Raw genomic sequence first — 22,495 nt, 5'->3', positions numbered from 1 at the left:
TGTAACATGAGCCAGCTTATCTTCTACAAGGGGAGAAACTATGGGGACATTTAAGTGTACACAAAGGAACAGCAGGGGGTGCTTGTTGCGCGCGCGCGTGTGTGTGTGTGTGTGTGTGTGTGTGTGTGTGTGTGCGCGCGCGCGCAAGGGAGACGGAGACAGAGAAGAAAGAGAGACAAAAAGACAGAGAGACAGAGACAGACAGAGACAGAGACAAAGAGAGAAGGCCCAGGGGGGTGGAAGGAAGGAAAGGAGGGAGAAAGAGGAGGAATGAAAAAAAGGAAGAAGGACGAAATGAGGGAGGAAGGAAGAGGGAAGGAAGGAAGGGAGGAAAAGGGATCAGGCAGAAGGACGGAGTTCTTTAACTGACTTCTCTATCCCTAGTCTTGCCTCTGAGGCTTAGCTCAGCCTCTGCAGGCTTCCCTCATCCCTCCTCTCCTCCTCTGCCTTCTCCCTGAGATTATCCCCCGTTAATCCCGTGTCTATCTGGCTTCCACATCATTGTTTACATCCTGCTGCCCCCTCCCCATTAGGCTGTGAGCTCCCCAAGGCCAGGGGCTGTCTTCTGCTTCTCTCTGGAACCCCACCCGAGTACCTGGAACACAGTAAGTGCTTAATAAATGCTTGTTGCCAAACAATCCTTCCCACCTCACCAGCTGCAATGCCCAGCCAGAGACAATCCCCAGGGGAGATCTGCCCGCGAGCTCGGCTGCTCAGGCCGATGGGCGACCGTCTCTCTCGGCCCCCACCTCCCGGTCCCGTGACTCCCCAGCCTGCTTCCTCTCACTGATAAAGCCAAGCCGTTGCCAGCCTGGCCACACACTGGGGAAGGAGGAGTCTGGCCTCTGCCAGGAATGGGGCAGTCACATCTCCGAGTGCCCCCCAGAAGTCACTGGGACGTGGACGGTCTCGCCTTCCAGACACACTAAAGTATAATGACCTCCGTTCTCAGGGACGCGCCCTCCGCAGTGGTCATCCATGTCGTGGAGACCCAGGGCACTGGGCTGACTTTGTTTTACCATTTTGCTATAACTCTCAGAACAGGGTCCGGCTTGGAGCTTGTGTCTGAGGCAGCTTCAGCCTAAAGATAGGAAAGGAGGGAAGGGGAAAGGAGGGAGGAAAGGAGAGAGCATTGGTGTTTCTGGATAATTGGGAGGGACAGCCCAAGAAAGAAAACTCAGGTCAGAAGCCCAAGGAAGCAAGCCTATTGATGATCCCCCCTCCCCCAACTCTGCTTGATGAACTCCTGAGTCCTAAAGGTTTAAATTCACCTTCTCAAGGTCATCGCCTTTTCCCAGCTGCCAAATCGTTCTGCTGACTTCTTCATCGAGCTTATATCCCCTAACTTCCCCTAAGTCCCCTAACTTCTCTTCAGTCTGATGGCTTTCATTTTCTTTTTTACTGAATGTTTAATCATCGGCAAACGTAAACATTTTAATGTACAAAGAAAATCAAGAAAGGGGATTGCCTCGAACAAAAAAAAAATCATCCTCATCACAGTAGAAGCGAGCGTGGATACCTGACTTTTTAAGTTACAAAGGTAATGACATATTTCATTTGATCACTTTTCTTTTGACCTCATTAAAATTTATATTTCTTTTTGTAAAAACAAACACACCCGTAGCTACCCAGAATCCCAGAGTTATTTGGCAAAAGCTCCTTTTTGGACATTCCGCTGTCTAATCACGTCTCCCTTCCTTGTGCTATGAAAACCTGGACAGTCGACCAGCTCCACGCCAGGAAAGCGGATCGCCTCCATTTGACTCGTCTTCGGGAGATTCTGAAGATGCCCTGGCAGGAGGAGGGACCAGACACTCGAGCCTTCCTCCAACTAAACTGCCGAGCATTTCGACTCTACTGCTGGGAGAGCAACTGGGTTGGACTGGCCACAGCATTCGAATGCCAAATGTGCGCTTGCCAAAAAGCCTGTTTTACGGAGAATTCACACAGGGCAAGCGCTCCCAGCAGGTCAGAAAAAGCCATACAAGGACACTCTCAAGGTCTCGCTTAAGGACTTTAGAACTGATTGGATGGCACGGGAGACCCTGGCCCGGGACCACCCAGCATGGCGCGCCCTCACCAGAGGAGGGGCCGTGCTCTAGGAGTGAAGCACAAATTAATTAGTCCAGAAGAAACACAAATGCGCAAAATTAGAGCGTCCGCCCCAAATGCTCCCATGGACTGTTTGTGTCCGACTGTGGCCAAACGTTCCGAGTTCACAGGGGCTGATCGGCCACAGTCGGAGCCCGACTCCAACATGGTGGCGACATTTGGGAGTCTTTGAGCACAATGGACAACCACCAATTTGGGTCTGGGAAGGGGATTATCTGACCCAACTCCCCGGCATCACCCATCCCAACTCGGCGTCTCATGTCTGGCCCTCTCCAGTGAGTGGGAGTTCCAGGCTGATGCCGGCACTGCAGTTGAGCTCCAGCCCACCTTTCTGAGCAGCTGCCATGTGATGGCCGGCTTCCCGAGCCCTGCCCTCGTGGAGCTGTCCAGGGCTGATCCTTGCCCATCCTTGGATGGCTCATCCCTTCCCCCCAGCCAGTTCCCTGAGCCGCTTTGCCGTCAGTCTGTATTAAGGGCCGTGTCAAGGTGGAGGAAGGATGCGGACGGGCCCTTCCCGTCTGGGCGATTTGCATCAGCTCCTTGAAGCAGCTCTATCATGAGCCGCTATTGTCTGAAGTTGGAAGTTTCTTTTCAGACCAACCTCATCCCTTGGGATTTTATCCCTCGTCCTACTTTTCTGATCCTCTGTGGAGGGCAGATGGATTTTCCTCTAACCTGGCTTTGATGGGATTATTTTTGAATATTGTATTGAATTAGCTTATCACTATGAAAAATAAATCCCATCTGGCAAAAGAAATAATGACTTGAGAGGAGAAAGTCATTCTCATTAACTTAGTCAAACAACTTACACAAAAAGAAGCAAGGTGAAACCAGGAGACCTCGAGAGGTGGATGCTCCATGGGTTAACCTCGAGGTCTCCGTTAATTGTGGCCTTCTCACGTGGCCTGACTATTGCTCGGCCATCTTAGCCCCTTGTGACATGGGTGGATGTTAGGGGAGAACCGGCAGGAAAGTTGCGTCAGCTGTCTCAGCCAGTGACTCAGCAAACGTATGGGAAAAGTCACGGGGATGGCAAATTCACTAAATGACTTACAAAAGATAGAGGGAGGGACTTAGGACATCTTTTCTATATGGAGTTATGACATCTTCTCTATGGGGAACTCCCAGGGGAGGAAACCCCTTCTACCAGTGCAGGCTGGCACTTGTTCTCAACTTAGAGAGCAGCCCCAAGCGCTGAAAGAGACACACATTCCAGTCCAAGATCCCATTTTAAATCAGCCCAACACCCCCCGCCAGGCTCAGCCCGATGCCCGGAGTGCTGCCCTTCCTCCTCCACACCCACGACTCTTTCACTCCCAAGACGAAGGTTCGAGCGTTCCCCTCTTATTAGAGATAACAAGAACCTTGAGTTATATTAGTGCTAGTTACAAACAGCAGCGACAGTTCCCTCATTGAAAGACGCCATGCTTCTTTTTTGTACATGATAGAACCCTTAGGAGGATGGAAGCTCCTGGCGGGCAGAGCATGTATCTCTCGCACCTTCCAAAGCACCTAGATCGGTTCTTGGGATTTCGCTGGGACAGACAGCTCCCAGGGAACCCCAAAGGGCCGGCCCCTTCTCTGCTGCTCTGAGCCACAAAACATTCTCCCAAGTGCAAAGGGATTATCAGGCTCCGGGGCTACCCAATCAGCGGAATGGACCTTGGACCCCAAGCAGGCTTTTTGGTCCCCAGGTCAGCTCTCAGTCTGCTGTGGGCACTGAAGAGTGTTCAGCTTAGAGATGGGCCGAGTTCTCCTACTAGACCACATCTCATGCTTTGCTGCTCTGGATTCAGAATGAGACACTTTTGGATGTGGCCCATGGGGGGAATCCATTTTGTTTGGCTGCTCGTATTTGTTACAAGGGTCTGGGATTTCTTTGTCCTTTCTTCCCCAAATTATTATTATTTACTTTTCCAAAAAAAAAAAAAAAAAAAAAAGAGGGAGGGAGAAAAAATGAATGTTTTAAAATAAAAATAAAAAAAACCCCAAAGAAACAAGCAACATCTGTTCCCTCAAAGACTTCACTATTTTGTTAGTCTCCTGTGGCGTAGGAGCCTCTTCTGAACTGGGGGAGGCTTAGAGACCTGATCTCAAGCATCCTGACTACAATGACTACAGAACTGGAAGTTGCTTCACTCCCTTTTCAACAAAGCATTTCTCCCGTGGCACTGACTCTCCCAAGTTCCTTCTGCTCCGGAGCCACAATAGCGGGCCTGGTGCACCCCAACAATCTACTGGGAGCCAAGAAGGAGCCTTGCAATGGCAGGGCGCAGATTGGCCAGGCTTTGGCTGAACCTGCCTGGGGTCCCAGCCTTGGGATGGGGATGACTTTCCATGACTCCCCTTCATCTCTCTTGATGGATACCATGGGTTCCAAACTGCCAGGGCCTGGCCAGTGAGAGGCAGGAGTCTTGAGGTGACAGGGTTCGCTGACATCAGTGACACAGGATGGGAGAAGCAGTTCTTTTCTGCCAATGGCCATCGGACTGATCTGGGGGTCCTCTAGAGAATGACTAAAAGCGTTCTAGGTGAGGGAGACAAAGCCATATTTTATTAGGCTCCAGTGTCTGGGAATTCTGCCAGGTTGGGATTGTAGGTGATAGCCCACCTACCAGACAGCTGGATGGAGACTCAGGAGGCTCAGAATTGCTTCTTGAATCAGAGAAAGGAAGAGCTTTTGTTTGGACACCGAGAAGGCACCTTTGGGTGAGGGCTTCCCTCAAGGCAGGGGTGACATTATTGGAGTGGAAGAGAAAGACAGAGCTAGCCAATGAGGGGTGGGGACAGTCCACCCTAACAATGTTAGCCAAAACACAAATCAGAGAGCAGGGGCGCTCCGCTCAGAGCTGCTCGGGGCAGTGCTGTAGGTAACCGCACACACTCACACACTCACACACTTACACACACACATTCACACTCATACACACTCACACTCATACACACATTCACACTCATACACACTCACACACATTCACACTCATACACTCGCACACTTACACACACATTCACACTCATACACACTCTCACACACATTCACACTCATACACACTCACACACATTCACACTCACACACTTACACACACTCACACTCATACACACTCACACACATTCACACTCTCACACATTCACACTCATACACACTCACACACATTCACACTCATACACTCGCACACTTACACACACATTCACACTCATACACACTCACGCTCACACTCATACACACTCACACACGCACTCACACACACTTACTCACAGACATTCACACTCACACACTCACACACACACATTCACACTCATACACACTCACACTCACACCTCACACACACACATAAATAGAAAGGATTTAATTGTCCAACAATAGAGGGATGATTAGATACTTTAATGTAATGAAATCTTGCAATGCAATCAAGATGGACTTGTACGAGGAATACAAAGCACTATGGAGAGACCTTTATTGAAATAACTAAGAGTAAAAAGCAGGCCCGTAAGGACATACTATGACCATCTAAAAGTGAATGAGAATGAATGAATAAAGAAAAAATCTGAATGGAGAAAAAGAGAAACAGGTTATGATACTTTAAGCACCAACATGAATTTTTTTTCCTAGAATGACCAAGTACATGAGAATCCTTCACAAATATTCTGTTTCTGAGCCAAGGGGTCTCTTTGCTGTCCTCACACATGTCATTCCATCTCTTCTTTTCATATCTTTCCCCCCAAGTCTGGAATACCTGCCCCTCTCTCACCTCTGTCTCTTAGACTCCTTCCTTCAAGGTTTCACTCAAGGGCCATTCTCTCCGTGTCTGCTCCATTCCCCTCTACCTGCCATGATCAAGGCCTGACCTCCCTTCCATCATTTTGTGTTCATTTAAACACATTTGTGTGTATATATCTTCTTTTGTGTATGTGTTATTTTCCCTAGAAGAATAGAGGTTTTCCCCTTCTCTAATTGATAAATGGTCAGAGGATATGAACAGACAATTTTCAGATGAAGAAATTGAAACTATTTCTAGCCATATAGAAAGTTGTTCTAAATCACTATTGATCAGAGAAATGCAAATTAAGACAACTCAGAGGTACCACTACACATCTCTCAGATTGGCTAATTTGACAGGAAAAGATAATAGTGAATGTTGGAAAGGATGCGGGAAAACTGGGACACTGATGCATTGTTGATGGAGCTGTGAACAGATCCAGCCATTCTGGAGAGCGATTTGTTGTCAAATTGTGCATACCCTTTGGCCCCACAGTGTAATTACTGAGGTCTGTTTCCCAAAGAGATCTTAAAGGAGGGAAAGGGACCCACGTGTGCAAAAATGTTTGTGGCAGCCTGGTTATAGTGGCTAGAAACTGGAAACTGAGTGGATGCCCATCAATTGGATAAATACTGAATAAATGCTGGCATATGAAAGGTATGGAATATTATTGTTCTATAAGAAAGATCAGCAGGATGATTTCAGAGAGGCCCGGAGAGACTGACATGAATTGATGCTGAGTGAAATGAGGAGAACCAGGAGATCATTATACATGGCAACAATACGATTATATGATGATCAATCCTGATGGACATGGCTCTTTTTAACAATGAGATAATTCAGACCAATTCCAATGATCTTGTGATGAAGAGAGCCATCTACATCCAAAGAGAGGATTGTGGGGACACATAGCATTTTTACTCTTTTTGTTGTTATTTGCTTGCATTTTATTTTCTTTCTCATTTTTATGACCTGATTTTTATGTGTAACAAGATAATTGTATAAATATGTATACATATATTGGATTTAACATATAAAAAATAAAAAAAAAACAATCATCATCAAAAAAAGAAGAAGAAGAAGAAGAAGAAGAAGAAGAAGAAGAAGAAGAAGAAGAAGAAGAAGAAGAAGAAGAAGAAGAAGAAGAAGAAGAAGAAGAAGAAGAAGAAGAAGAAGAAGAAGAAGAAGAAGAAGAAGAAGAAGAAGAAGAAGAAGAAGAAGAAAAGAGGCTTTTAGAGGTCAGGGATTCCAGTTTTGTTTTTATCCTCTGTACCCTGTGCAGGCCCTGTCCATGGTAGCCTTTTAATATCTGCTTATTGAGTTGGATTGAATTGTAAACATGTTTAATGTAATTTTTTAAAATTTAATTTTAAAAAACAGACTAAGGTGATGAGCAGGAAATGCAGACTGTTGAGAAAGCATGACTTGCTCGGCATTGAAGTACTACTGCCAGGTACCAATAACGCTTCCTTGTCTCTGAGGATCTGGGATCGTAGCACCTGAAACAGGTTCCCTATGGCAAGAGTTTTTTAACTGATGCCCTTGTTTCATTTCTCTCTTCTCTACGGCTCCTTCAGTGGCAGACAGCCGCAAAGTGTTACGGCACAGGTCTGACTGGCTCCTCACACCTTTCCCAAAGCACTCCACAAGTTTCCTCCCGGTCCAAACCCTGCCATATTCCTGTGTATCCACCATCTGCATCAATCTACCGCAACATAGTCCCATCCTCATAGCTACTGCCTCTGAAAGTCGCAGCCCAAGATGGGAAATACCAGCATCTAGAACTGTCTGTTCCACAGACATCTGAACCTCCCCAAGTCCAAAATGGAGCGCACCACCTTTCCCCCAAACCCTCCCCTCTTCCAAGCCTCCTTCTCCCTGTCAGGGACACATCTAACAGCATTAACTTGACCAACACTCCTAAAAGCAACAAAACCCAACGCTGGCAAGGATGTGGAGCGACTGGTACTTTGTTCCTAGCTAAGAAAATTCAGAAAGCTGAAGAATATTGTTGAGAAGCAATCTGGCGCCGTGCAGTAAGGTACAGGGAGAATCAGACCCTTTCACTGAGTGATCACCCTTTTGAAAATATACCCTGAAAGTATTTCCCAAAACAACAAAAGAATCACTAGTGCAATCATTTCCACAGCAGCATTGTTTGTAACGGTAAAACCAACCAACCAACCAGAATATACAATGGGGAAAAGGCGATTGAGTTATGATAGAACAAGAGCATGAAACACGGGGATGTCATTCAGAGCCTCACTTCTGACCTAAATGCTTGCTGACTGTCTAATGCCTCAGGCTGAGCTGAGAGGGAGGGAAAGGTCGGAGAAGACGTCTCCCATGGACCTCAGGCACCGTGGAAGGGAAACTGATCCCACGCTCCTGTGCAGAAAGGATGTGGGAAGAAGCCTCCAGCAACTTTCAGAGGCCCCACACGTCGTGGCGATCTGAGAGACCTGGCCCCCACTTGGGACGCCCTGTCCTGCCTTTCCCTGATGTCCACTCTGATGCAATTTAGATCAGAAGTGCCAAAGGGAATGGCTCCTGGGGTGGGGATGGGGGGGCTGCTGCCTAGAACCCAAGAGCTGAGGAGGTAGATTCCTAGACAAGTTGTCTGTTACTCTCTCAGCCTCCCTCTAGGGAGGCCATCTCACAAGGGAAGTTGCTAAAGGCTGTTCACTCTCTCTGCTGTACCACCCAGCTGCCCATCTACTTCACCAACATTAAGGCTCCATCTAAATGTTAGCTGTTATTGTTTCGGCCCCCACCTAGGACTTCATTGGAATTGGGAATTCCCAGTGGCAAAGCTCCCTTTACCGATGCACATCACCCCCATGCAATGGAGAGCCCCCGAGCCAAGGGGACCAGCCCAGGTCTCTTAGTGACTCTGAAGCTGGTTCTCTGTCTGGGTCCAACATCACCACCATTACATTTGACTAGATGAAGTCCTCGCCCATTGAAATACGTGTGCATGTGTGTGTGTATGCACATGTGGAGATATATCTCAAGTGCTTTCCTACTATTTATAACATAGAATTCACTTAGTCTCAGGCAGCAACCTCAGGTTTGCCATTTCCTACCTAAACAGCCTTCGGGCAAAGTCCCTGTGACTCCGAGACTCGGTTTCCCCATCAGCAAAACAGGGTTGGCAATGGCTGACCCTTTCTGGCTCCAAGATCTTATATATCCTGTGTAGCATGTGCTCCCACCAGATTTCTCACAGTGGCAGCCGGTAGGATTTCCCAGTGACTGGAGATCCCCTTTGAGAAAAGAATCTGGTGGTGAGTCCAGGCTTGGGTTGCTTAGGTGAATCTCTCTCTCCTCACCTGAGGCTGGATTGGACTCCAGTTGCTTAGGCCAATATTTCTTTCCTCATTAGAGATCCCATGAAGCTGCATTATACTGTGTGTTAACTAGCCCAGCCTTTGCCACCTGTGGTCAGAAGCCGAGAGATAAGACTGATATCCCGGCTAAGCGATTAAGGTCCCCACCTGCCCTTCCTCCTGAGGTCCTGCAATGCTTGGGGACAGACAAGAAAATAATCCTCTTCCAACTCCAATAGACTTGGGATGGAGAGAGCCATCTGTCCCCAGAGAGATCTATAGGGACTGAATGTGGACTACAACATGGCATTTTGACCTTTTTTTGTTGTTCTTTGCTTATTTTTCTTTCCTTTTTGATCTGCTTTTTCTTGTGCAGCATGATAATTGTGGGACTATGTTCGAAAGAATTGCACATATTTAACCTAGAATGGATTACTTGCTGTTTAGGGGAGGGGATGGGTGGGAAGGGAGAAAAAATTGGAACAAGGTTTGGCAGGGGTGAATGTTGAAAACTATCTTTGCATGCATTTTGAAAAATAAATTTATATTATTATTATAAATTATAATATTATTATAAATGATTATTATAAAAAAATTAAAAAAGAAAAATAATCCCCTTCCATGGGAAGGATGGGAGATGGAGAATTCTATTCGTCGAGAAATAACTCTGACTTGAAATCAACTGGCCGGCATTCTCTACAACCCCAGTGTCAAGTGGACAAACCCATTTAATTGGACAGCTCTGTCCCTTGACCATCCTGGGGCTCAGGGAATGAGAGAAGGGAGCCTGACCCTCCAGGCCTCTGAGAAACTGCACAGCTCCCAGCCTTGAGGCTCTGGTTTCCCTCCAGGCTCATAGGCAGCAGAAGGCCACGTTCCTGCACTCATTTGCAAGCTGCTTGGGTGCTAGCCTGGACAGGGAATGTCAAGCAAGGGTTCCTGGGACGGTTCTCTGGGCTGGGTGATCCAGCACGAAAAAGGCGGAGGAGAAACTTTGAGTCTTCATCCAGAAATCAATGGCAGCATCCTCACGGCTTGCACAGAGGGCAAAGTCTAGCTCATTTCTAGAAAAAGGGTGGAAGGGGGGGCTGCCATTCTGACCAGGGACAAGCAAAGGCCCCAAACGGACCTCAAATTGTTGTGTTGAACTCAAATAGAATCAAGGACCACAATGGCCGCTCACTCCCAAGTGGGAACCCTAAAATTAGTGGCAGAGATGCCCGCGGTGAGACCCCTGACCTCCGGCTCTCTCCCCAGGGACCCTGTCTGCAGGTGGTCCCCTCGCGGGTCCCGCTGAGGCTGCAGGGCCAGCTGGGGCCGCCTCAGCCCCACGGGGGAGGCGCCCGGGGACGCCCGCTTGCAGTCCCTCCCGCTGGGCTCCAGGCTCCTTTCCCCGTGGAAGCCAGTGCAGCTCCCCGCCTTCCCTCGGCTCTCCGCCTCCCTCCTTGCCGGATCACCCTGCTTCTCCTAAGCTCTTCCGACTTCCAGTCCGCGGTGGGAAATGCAGGGAGCGGCACAGCCCGCAGCGGCGAGGTTCTTCCCCGCGGGGACCCCGCTCCGGGTCCTCCGGAGCCACAAGTGAGCGCGCCCCTCCCTGCCGCCCTCCGGAGCCCCCAGACCCGGCTTCGGCCCGAGGAACTGAGTCATCCGCTAGCCACGTGAGACAAAGAGCGCCGGGGACCAAGTGGTTAAACATGCAGAAAGAGAGCGGGGCTTCCTCGGGCTGCGCCCGGGCTCTGCCGCCCTTTAACCCCCGCTGCCCTGGCCCGTCCGAGCCGTCCCGGCCCCTCCCCAGCGCGGCTCCCGGCCAGGCGCTGCCTCTGTCCCCCCTTTCCCAGGGCTGCCTCCGCATCCCCCTGGCCCTGCTCGGAGGAGAGGATTCCATCTTCCCTGGCAGGATTCACCCCGGCACCCCAAGATCCCCCCCGCTCCCCATCCGCCGAGCCCCTGCCCTAACTTTGCAGACCCGGTGCCCGTGGGGGTCTCCCGGGCCCGGCTCCGGTCTCCGGCCCTGGCGCCACTCACCCAGCCGAGGAGGGGAGGGTGGGCTCGGACGATGGGCGCCTGCCGGGGGCTGGAGGATGCGAGCGGAAAGACCCAGTCCATCTCAAAGAGGAGATTACTGTGGAGGCCGGGCGGGAGCCGCGCAGGGCGCGGGCATCAGCTGCTGCTGCTCCCGGGCTCGGCCGCCCGGCAGCCCATTGTAGTGACCTGCCCTTTCACAATGCACGCCGGTCCCGAGACTGTTCTGGGCGCCCGTCCCATTGTCTCTCTGCATAAAGGGATATTGCTCCTCTTTGAAATGGACGGATCCGCGGGGGGAGGGGGCCCCCCGACCTCCCCCGCACGCCAATCCCCGTCGGGCGGGCTGGCATCCCCCGGCAGCGGGGCTCCCCTCCCCCCGGCTCGCTCCCCCCCGCGCGCTCGGGACAAAGGCACGTTTCTGCCGGGCTCCGAGCCGGGCGTACTCACAGGGGTCCCGGAGGGCCATGGTGGCCGCCGCTGGCCGGGCCGCAGCCGGAGGGGCCCGTCCTCGGGCTAACGCCGCGCCGGGGCAGCCGCGGGGCCGGGGGGCAGCGCTTTAGGGAGCCGGGCTCCGGGGCGAGCCATGTGAGCGGGGCTCCGCCGCACACCTTGGCATGGCTGGCAGCTCAAGTCCACAAGAATAATAAGCATGGGGCTTTGCTTATGTTGATAGTGCGAGAGCCCAAGGGTGCTGCGATTGGCAGGAGCCGCGGACGGAGCAGCCAATCCCAGGGAGCCTCCATTCCGGGGAACTCCTGCGCGCTTACTTAGCGGCTCCCCCGGCCAGCTTCCCGGGCCCGCGGGAGACAGAGCCCCCCCGGCCGCCCGGCCCCCCCGGCCGCCCGCAGGCGCCGGTCCGAGGGCAGGAGGGGCCCGGGAGGCGCCCGCCCAGAGGCCGAGAGGGAGTTCGGATCCAAGGCTTCCACCTTGGCGGAGAAGGGGAGGGGAGAGCGCCCGGCTGGGTAATTACGGATTCGGTCGCCATGGAAACCGACGGGATGCAGCGAGCTGGATTTGTGTGGAACAGCTGCTGCCAGACTCCTCATCAGCCGCAATCTCGGCCGCCCCCCCCTCCGCGCCCCCGGCCCCGCTCCTTCCCGCCCTCGAGGCCCGGCCCGAGACCTCGGCCCGGCGCCCGGTGCCAACTTAGAGGTGCCCGGGGCCACGAGGCCGGGCGCCATGGCTCCATGGGGAGGGGGCCCGGCAGCGCAGGCGCGCCCGCTCCAGCTGGTAATCGCTAACCTGCAGCACGACTGCAGAACGCCTCCAAAGCTCGAACGGGGGCCAGGCCCCGAGCCCCGCGCAGGCCGCGTTCGGAGGGTGCGCCTCCCCCCGGGGCTCCCCCAGGACGCGGGGGGTTTGGGGTTCCACTTCCCCCTCCCCCCGCCAGACTCTGGAGCCCCCAAAGGGAACCAGGGTGTCCTCGCACTGGGCGCTACCTTCCCGTACCCCCTCGTTCTCCGAGGGCCCTCGGGGTGGGGGGCGGCCTCTGGAGACCCTGCCCCAGGGATTCTCCCGCAAGTTCCCTCGGAGGCTGGCAGAGCAGGTGGGGTACCCCGAGAGAGGGGCCGGCAGACGATGCTCCCCATCACCAGGGGACCCTTTGTCGGGGTCACAGCCTGAGCTCGGGGCTGTTTTCCTGATTCTCAGGCCTGGACGCCAGCCACAGGGCCACACTGCCTCTCACTGCTGCCTGGCCAGCCCAGAACAGGGCCTGATTTCGCACACAGCCCCCGGGAGCCCCGAATTTTCTGTACCCCGAGGGCTGCCGTCTGTGAGGAGCCAGAGAGACCCAGAGGACCCCCCCACCCAATCACTGAGAGTGCTACTGAGCATTTCAGAGCGCCTCAGGCAGGCCTCCTTTCCCAGGAGCTGAGCAGAATCGTGGGAATGGGTGCGGCTCTCAGGAGAGAACACTCCACTGTTTGTTCCATGCTGGGAGGCTCTTCCTGACCCCAAGCCCTCCCTCTGTCCCCGCTCCAGGGCCAAGTGGCCTGGTGCAACACCTCCCCCCCTGCTCGGACCCTTCCCTTTGCCAGGCCCTTGAACCCCCCGGCATTGACCCCGGCCCAGAAATGAATCCAAGCCACACAGGCAGCGAGCGCCGCAGGAGATCTGCGGGCTTCCCACGGGAGCCTGGTCGTGACTCGGGCCTCAGAGGTGGAGGAGGGAGGGCCGGCCATGGAGGCCTGCAGGGAGGGGACGCCGGGGAGGGGGTGGCCGGTGACTCCGTGCTGAGAACCAAATGGAGAGGGAAGGACCCCGAGGAAAGAGGTCCCAAGGCAGTGTCCATCATACGGGGGCCGGGGCCGCCGTGGGGGCGCGGAGGAAGAAGCGGGCTCCGGGGACATCAGACAGGCGGAGGCAGCCACTGGCTGCATGTGGGAGGGAGTGCGAGGGAGAGCACCGAGCTAAGTCTGCAGGCAGAGCTGGAGTGGCGGGGGGAGGGGAGGTGGCAGGAAGGGGGAAGGGGACGAGGTCTGGGGGCTGCCCAGCGGGATGTCGGACCGGGAAGTCACCGGGAGGGGCTGGAACCGGGAGAGCGGAGGCGGACATTGAGCCCGCCTGCCTAAAGGGGGAGGCCGAGCCTGGGGAGGTGGACAGCAATGGCAGGGAGTGGCAAGATGCATGCCGGCTCGGCCAGCAGTAAGGTGGGCTGCTGCCCGGGCACAGAGGTGAGCTGGGAAGGGCAGGGTGCCCCATGAAAGGCAGGACACTGTGGAGGAGGGAGGCCATGGCAAGAGGGGCACCAGCAGGGGGGGCAGTGACTGTAGTGAGAGGGGCATCAGCAGAGGGGTCACTGGCTGAGGTGAGAGGGGCATCAGCAGAGGTGAGAGAGGTGTCAGCAGGAGGGCCTCTGGCCACAGTAAGTCTGACGTCAGCAGGAAGGCCCCTGGCTGAGGTGAAGGGGAGTTGGCAGGGGGGCCATGCTAAGAGAGGCGTCCACAGGGACAGGGGCTTTGACCCAATAGTTGGGGATTGCAAAAGGCTAGAGAGGAAATGGGTGGCTGGGGGATGAGGGAAGAAGAGGGCAGGCTTGGGTGAGAAGCCATCAGCCACGGGGACTTGGCTCAAGCCTGGAGTGTGAGTCCTGTCACGGCCCTTTGGCTCCCAGGGGACGCTGGGCTCTGGACCTCAGCTCGCACAGACTCTTGGGGGCTCCCCCTTTCTTGCCCATTTTAAGCACGGCTGTACCCTTGCAAAGGAACTTGGGTCTAGAACCCCTCAGGGAGACTGGGGTCCCTGAGCTGGAAGAGAGCCCAATGGCTACAGTGCCCACAGCTGCATGCGCCGGGTCTGAGGAAACAGTGACTGTACCCTCTGGAGGAGGAGCCCGAGCAGAGACCATGGCGGAGAGGGGGCAGCTTAGGAGGGCAGAGAAGGGAGATCTGGGAGGGGCAAAGCTGGAGGCCAGAGAAGGGCTGCCCTTGCCCTGCCCATGGCCCACCGGAGGAGTGTGCCAGCGGGGGTGTGGGCTGTGAGGTCAGGTGGTGTTCGTGCAAGGGGAAAATCTCGCCATGAATTTCCCTGGATGCCTTGCAGTTTTGTTCTCAAGAATTTAATCTATTTAACAATTAGCACTTTAATTTAACAATTTGGAAAATGCTGATTAAGTGTTTCCCCTGTGCCAGGTGCTGGAGAAACGGAGCCCACGGCCCTCGAGAAGCCTCGAACGTCCCAGGCACAGACACGGGGGCCGGAGCGAAGAGGAATATGAGAAAGGGGAGGCGGGCTCCTCGGTAGCCAAGGGAGGGGGATCGGAGGACAAAGAAGACCCTGCCAGAGACAGGGAGTGGCTGCAGTGACTGGGGGGGCTGGGCTGGGGACTCTGAGATGTCCACTATGGCCAGAGGGAGCAGAGGGACCGGCGCAGGCTGGACGCCCTTTGGCAGCAGGAAGAACCGGAGGGCCCAAAGCTAGGCAGTTGTGCCCCCAGAGCCGGAGCTTCTGCAGCCCTGTAACGGTGGAAGCAAGAATCCCGAGGAGGTTGATGCAAAAGCCTCCACCCCACAGGTCAGTCACACAGTCAATCAACAAATGAAGTGATAAAAGTTTCTGTCCCCAGTCTTGAATTAGTGGAGTTCTGAGCCCTTCCCAGCCTGGAGGTTGGGCCAATTAAACAAATATGGTCACCCAGCCAGAAAGGCCACAAAGAGGCCAGAATTTGGGGCTCAGACATGGCCGTCCTGGCGGTTTCCCGTGCCCGAGGGCTCTCCTGGATGAGACAGAATGGGACAAGGGGCTTCTCCTTCACGTCAGACAGAGGCCGCTCTGGGGCCGGTCCCAGCTCCTGTCCTGGCCATGGTCAGCCTCGCTGAGGCTCTCCGAGATGCTCCAAAGGGGTCTCCCTGGCCCTGTGGGGGTGGTTCCCGCCCTCCAGCCGCACCAGCCCTGCCGCTTCCTGCCAGGAGAAAGACAGAACGGGGCCAGCATCTCCTCCCCAGAGCTCCGGACCAGGTGCAGCCGTCCGCCCCAGGCCCAGCACCCCAACATCCGGCTCTCACACGTGTGCACTAGATGCACCTGGCTCTGGCCTTTGCTGGAGAAATCTAGTTTCTCAGTCAATCTTGGAAAAGTACCCCTTTCATCTGAGCTTCAAGGGTTCGATCCCCATTGAAGAAATGGATTTTGAACCCCCGTGAATCACTTTGACAGGCAGGAGGCAATCTCCATCACCTGGTCCCGTGACACCCGAAGGACCGGGACAAGCTGAGGTCGGGGCAAAGGACCAGGAAGCTCGGCCTGGCAGTGAAGAAGCAGGAAGGGCAACCGAGCGGGGACGGGCGGGCTCCCTTGTCCTACCTGTGAGGAAACCAATAATCAATGGAGAGCCCACATGGGCCTCTGGGGCAAAGTGAGGAAGAATTCTGGTCCTCAGGCTTTATGTTCCTCGGGGTGAAAGCACGGCGCGTGTGCACCTACTTACGCACGTGCACCAGGTGTGAACAAAGGCGTCCTTATACCCGTTACGTTACTGTATATTAATGCATGTTGCATTTTACTTACGAGGTACATTATACCTAGACAAAGACAACACACGTGCACACACCTATACATGTATAGTACACCACATACATGCATTCATAGGGGAGCACATATCTAATATATCAACCACGATACGTGTCTGTGTGCAAGCCTACCCACGTATAATACACATAATAATACATAGTCACACACATGTGCACATACTTACAGAACGCAATGCACACATAATACATTCTACATGCACAGATCCGCACATAGACAGACACGGAAGTGCCCATCCATGTACACACATGTCCGTATATCCACAAATGTATAATGCATGCATTAATAATATATGTACATGTCTATAAACAACCACAATATGTGTCTGCGTGTACGCCGGTACACGTATAATACACATACACATGGCCAGGTATAATAGGCACACACGTGTGCACACACATGCATTCTACACGCACAGACCCACACATGGACACACACATGTACGTATACACACACAGACATAGAGATGCAGGCCCCAATCTCCCCCATATCTGACGGCCGCAGAAAGCAGAGCAGATGGCAGAGGTCACGAGCCTCCCTGTAGTAAAAGCTGTTCGCCATTCATCACTCTTTCTGAGGAAATTTAAGGACCCTGGCCATGGGACGAGCAGAAAGGCAGCCACGCCCCCGGGGGCTCTAAAGTGGAGCTGGAGCCCCGTAGACCCGGCTGTGGAGGAAGAATGCAGCCCTAGGGGGTCTGGGGGGTGGGAGGAGGAGGTGGGGTGGGGGTCTCTCGCCTCTGTCCCAGCCTCAAAAGCCACCTTCATTTAAAAGCAGAACACCTTGTGTCCCTTGGACGCTCACTCTTAACAGTGGACACGGTGTGAGAAAATGAGCCCTTAGAGAGACAAACTCTGGAAGGAGCCCGGTGAGTATCAGTGCAAGAACCCCTTCTTCCTCCCCAGAGGGGTATTCGGCTTGTCCGGCCTCCGGGGCCCAGCCCGGACGGGGCCAGGCTCCTCAGCTAAAGCTGTCCCATCTAGAAGGGATCGCCGGCCTTGTCTGCCCGCTAACGTCTCATCAGTTATGGGCACCTCATTTTCAGTGACTGCAAGGGCCTTGATGGGGTGGTGGCTACAAGAGTAGGCAGAGAGGAGGGGCAGAAAGGGAAGAGGGAGTGTGGGGGAAGGGCTGAGAAGGACCCTGAGGGGTGACTGGAGCCACAGTGGTTCCTGTGACAGAAATTAGGAAGGCTGGAAGAGGACCAAGGATTTTGGGGGAAAGATTATAATTTTGTTTTAGAGGGGCCAAGTGGGAGATGTCTGTGACATCTACGCCAGCCAGTGCCCACTAGTTAGTGGAGGGGCCTGACTGCAGCTCAGAAGGCAGAGGGGCTAGATGCTGCCCGGGGAGGGGGCTGCCTGAGGATGTAGCAGCCCATGATTCTCCTCCCCGGACTTCAGGGTGTATTAGTACCGCCCAAGGTCCACAACAAGAACTGATCGTTCCGCTCTAGATCCAGATGGATTACCAGCCTGCCAACATCAGTTCCTCCTAGCTGCTTTCCTCTATTGTCAGTGGGGGACGGCCATGAAATGTGAGCCCCGGCTCCCTGACACGCGCTGGTGAGAAGCCATTCCCACCCTTCACAACTGGCAGGCGAGTGGCCCCGGGTTAAGTCGGGAAAAAATTAAAAGTGTAATTGAATTGTCTCGCACAGTACTTTTGTCAGACAGGGATCGACTCATTACTGATGTTGGAGCTAATTCCTAGTTAACTGTCTCTATACAGTCAGACCCCCGCTAATTAGACCAAAGATGCGAATGAATCTAAAAGTAGAGTAAAAATTAGGAAAAAGGATGGCTCTCAAAGGAAATAACTGCAACCGGACCTATTTAAACAAACTATTGATGCAAAAAACAGGAAATGGATGGAGGAACCAACACAAACACAGATTGTAATCATTTCCTAATTGGTGTCAGCCAATTGCCGTTTGCAAAAAGAGCGAAAGAACCCCGGGATGTCCTCAGCCAGCACCCGTTCTATCTCCCCACAAGAGCAGAGCTGCGGAGAGAACTTGTTTGTGAGCTGTTATGGAGGAGGGTGGGTCACGACGGAAGCAGCAGAGGGGAAAATCTAAGGAAATCTTGGCAAGAGATTCCGCTTAAGGAAATCACTCCAGGAGTGTGAAAGGACGAAAGAGGGAGGAGGAAGACAGAGTAAAACAGATCTGAGCACCAGCCCTTCATCCTGGCGGCAGGAAACCCCCGCAGCTGGACTCCACTGTCCCAGGACCGGACATGCTGCAGGAGGACGTGGAAATGGAGCTAAAAAATACAAAACTGGGAAGAAGAGCCGGAGCAGCGGCAGAAGACCTTCCGCAGAGGTGACATAGTGTGTGTGTGTGTGAGAACGTTGAATTTGACGCTATCTTAAAGAGGGTAAATACTAAGAACTTAGGAGAACAAAGTCTCAGACCCGTTACGATCCGGCTCGAAAAGGTGCCTGTGGGAGTGCCAAAGAGTGCCAGCTCCGGTGCCTCCTCCCCACGCCCACGGTCTCTGAGGCTCATCCAGCTCCTTCCTCCCTGAGGAAGGTTGAGAAGGAAGGCTTTCCTCATAAATGCTTGTCCATTACAGTGCCTGGTATACAACAAGCCTTTCATAAATGCTTGTCTACTACAGTGCCTGGCATACAAGAAGTACTTCATAAATGTTTGCATCCTGACTTGTTGAGCTAAATGTCTGAATCAGGATTTGAATTCAGGTCTCCCTTATTCCATGAACAGGGTTCTGCCCACTACGCCATCGAGTGGCTTGCACTCCCAGATTGTCTCAGAAAAGTAAACTGGATCAGGGAGGCTCCACGGTTTGTCCATCTGACCCTCAGGGCAATCTCTTTGCACACTGACCCGTCCGTTCCCACCTCGCCATCTTGGCCACCGCCACGTTCCTTTTGGCCTCTGCAGGGAAACGCTGCGTGGCCTCCGTGGTGGGCCATGCTCTCTGGCTCTTTGAATCTCTGCCCTTCGGCCCGGCCTCCCGACCACACGTTCCTCCTGCGGGCTGCTTTTGTTTGCCCAATCCCTTGTGACTTTGCTGCTGGCCCCCCTCGAGGGTGCTGGGGGCAGGAGAAAGCCTGTTCTTAGAGGAAACTTTCTCCCTGTCTTTTTGTAGCTATGATTTGGGGAGGGGGTGGAAAGTCCAGCTTCTGGGTCATGGCATGAAAACCAGAGACTTCCATGTTGGGAAAGTTCTCCCAGCTGGGTTCTGGCAGAACTGGGGCATCTCTCTGGGCAACCGAGCCAAGGGGCTCCCATCTGGGGATGGGCAGGGGATGCCTGTGGGGGAGCATCCCCAGCCTGTGCCCAGCCCTTGCCCAAGGAACTCTGGCCCTCGCCCACTCTCAGCTGGCAGTCTCTGCTGGCAGCATCGAACCTCGCCATCTCCTCCTCTGAGCAGAAAATCATTTTCCCTCCATTTCTGTTTTGTTCCAACACGATCCCAAGTTTCTCGCTGATTCCAAGCATCATGATTCACTGAAAGGAAGCTCTGCCATGGCATGCCCACTGACCTTTTCATCACTGACAACTCAAGCAGCACAAAGCCATATGCCCTCCCCTCCGGCGGGAGCCAGCCATGAAAATGCAGGCGGCTCGGGGGGCTTCTTAGGAGCGGGGCGGGGGGGGCAGCTCTCCAGAGGAGCAAACATGGTAAGCGAGAGCCACGGGAAAGCCAAGGAGGAGAGGGAACATAGAAAAGACAGGAGCTGGCCCCATCGCAGCTCTGCTGTGGAGGTCCTGGGTGAGTGGGCTCTGGACCCCGCTTTATCTCCCCCAACCTCAATACTCTAGTGTAAAATGAGGGAGCTCGATCTAGAAAGCCCCTAAAGCCCCATTTATTTCCACAAAGGCACAATTCTACAAAAATACAGTTTTCTATTCTCAATAAAGGTTTCTCCAAGGCAACGAGATAAATGTTTTGATTCAGAGCTGAGAACCAAATGAGATATTTGTGAAGTGCTTAGCATAGTGCCGGACACACAGTAGACATATACTCTTGCTTACTCCTTCACCTTTCCTTCCTCCATGTGCCTCAAAGATGCTAAAATATGAGAAAAAGAGAGGTATGGAAAAAAATAGACACTGATGCATTACTGGTGGAACTGAAAATCAATCCATTCACTCTAGAAAGGGGATTAGGTAAAGATAGAGTTTATACCCTTTAAGCCAGAAATATTTCAGCTAGGTAGGTGTGCACCTAGGCTACCAAGGCGCTCAGCTACCAAAAAATGATCCTAAATACACCAAAATATTCTCAGAAGTCCTTTTTTTTTTTTTTTTTTTTTTTTTTTTGTAGGAGCCACTCTAGCAACTAAGTCGGTGCTTCTTGATTGGGGAATAGTTAACAAGCTGACACCTGGCTGTAAGGGTTGGCTATCCTTGTGCTGTAGGAAATCCTGAATATGAAGAATATGGAATTTCATGAGTTAAGTAGAACCAGCATAAATCTTGTCTACCCAGACCAGCCAAGTGACTGGAAGGAAGGCTATGGGACAATAATGACTGAAGCCAACCCCAAGAAGGCGAGGACAAAAAGGAGCCTGTTCCTCGCTTCCTGGCAGAGTCCAGAGCAACGTGGCAGAGGAAACAGGGCCGAGTGTGCGCTATCATTCACCGCATCCGTGCTACCGCCCTTCGGTGCCTGGCACACCGTGGGCACTCGGTCAAGGATGTGCGACCTCTAGCTCCGGGCCAGCTTCTTCCGTCTGGGCCTCAGTCCTAATGGCCCAGGAGGGGATGGGCTTTTTTTTTCCCTCCCATCCTGGCTCCTCCCTTGGCCCAAGAAGCCTCCATCCTGTGGAAGCCTTGCTGGTTTTTTCATGGGCTGGGGGGTTTTCAAGTTCAGAGCTATATCCTTCCTGGCCCCATTCAGGGGCTCATGTCCACCCCAGGGGTCCCGGAAAGGTCCTAACTGCCAGTAAGCAATAGGAGGTGGAAGCTGGAGGGCCTGCCTTTAATGTCCATCACCTCCATCACTTAAGACTTGTGGGGCCCAAATCTCTCTCTGCTAGATGAGAAAATAGATTAAAAAAAACAGCCTGATAACATGTCCAAAGGGACACAGGGACAGTGGCCCATATGGGGTGGGAGCTCTAAATCCAAGAATCCTTCCTCTAGTGTTAGGTTCTTCCTAAGTGCTAATGAGATAATGAGATATTAGGTTCTGACTAAGTGCTAAGTCAGTACTTGACAATTCTCTAGTTCTGGCCTTTACTGGGAGTTTTACTAGTGAATTCCTGGGGAAGAGCTTGCATGCTTAGGAGGAGCAAGTTCATTGGTTGAAGTAATTTTTCCCAGAAGCCTTTGCATTATCCCATGCCCATTCTCTGGGAGGATAAAAGAGGGAAGTCACTTCTCTGGACCAGAGTTGACGGCAACCGTCTGGAGACAAGGGCTCTCTACAGGAAGAAGAATCTGTCCGAGAGATTTGAGTTGACACAGCAGATCTCCTCCCAGAGAGTGACTGGCAGCTTCTGGAGACAATAGCCCGTTACAAATTGGCGCCCAACGTGGGGCAAGGACTTTTGCTTATCCTGACAAGGACTTATTCTGAGCCCTTCAGAGGAGCTAGACCGGACCATTGCAATTTGGCGCCCGAACAGGGACAGACACAATCCTGATTCCAGTGGAAAAGCTTCCCATCCAGATCTCAGTCTCTCTGACCCAGAACCGTGAGTAACAAGGAAACTTTGTTAAAGATTAAGTGAGCGTGCTAATAGATAAGTAAGGAACTTAACTTGTTAAGGGCTAAACCAGCAATCTCCTATAGTGAAATGGGGCAAACGCCTTCTGTTCAAGGAAAATGTTTGGAGAGCATCATCAAGGTTATGAAAAGCCAAGGATTGATTATAATTTTGGAGGAGATCACTGAACTTTTAAAAAGTGTGCAGGTCATATGTCCTTGTTTTTCTCTGGAAGAAGAATTGGATCCAGATGAATGGGAATTAGTAGGAAAACAATTAGGTGAACACTACAATTGCCCTTGTGACATTTTTCCCTTTGGTTCCGGACCAAACTCCATTTCCAAAGATACAATTCATACCTACAATTTAATCCAAATGGCTTTAAAAAATGCTATTCTAAAGGAAGAGAAGAAGGAGCAAAATGGGGAAGTGTCAACTAAACTAGGTGAAAAGGATGAATCAGATAACAATGAAGTTAAGTACAATTCTGAGCAACAGCAACAGGAGCACCTCCCATCTCCTCCCTCAATTAACCCTTCAGGGGTGGAGCAAGAAGGA

The 22,495-nt window shown here is 52.7% G+C and overlaps 1 protein-coding gene across 4 annotated transcripts in view; it reads right to left on the bottom strand.

Annotated features, from left to right (window-relative positions):
• The window catches only part of ELMO1 (engulfment and cell motility 1), a 220,402-nt gene that overhangs the window by 52,103 nt on the left and 145,804 nt on the right, over positions 1 to 22,495 (bottom strand). Inside the window, exon 1 of one of the 4 annotated variants that reach the window (XM_074284524.1) lies at positions 11,672 to 11,794. The exons of the other annotated variants lie outside the window; for them this stretch is intronic. The gene's annotated coding sequence lies outside the window, so the exon portion shown is untranslated. Of the gene's footprint in view, positions 1 to 11,671; positions 11,795 to 22,495 lie in introns of those variants that run through there. 4 annotated transcript variants of the gene reach the window in all.

Source organism: Sminthopsis crassicaudata, chromosome 1, assembly GCF_048593235.1.
Source record: "Sminthopsis crassicaudata isolate SCR6 chromosome 1, ASM4859323v1, whole genome shotgun sequence".
In the NCBI taxonomy this organism is placed as follows: Eukaryota; Metazoa; Chordata; class Mammalia; order Dasyuromorphia; family Dasyuridae; genus Sminthopsis; species Sminthopsis crassicaudata.
Note: the sequence above shows the minus strand (reverse complement) of the source record. Positions and strands in the feature narration are given on the sequence as shown.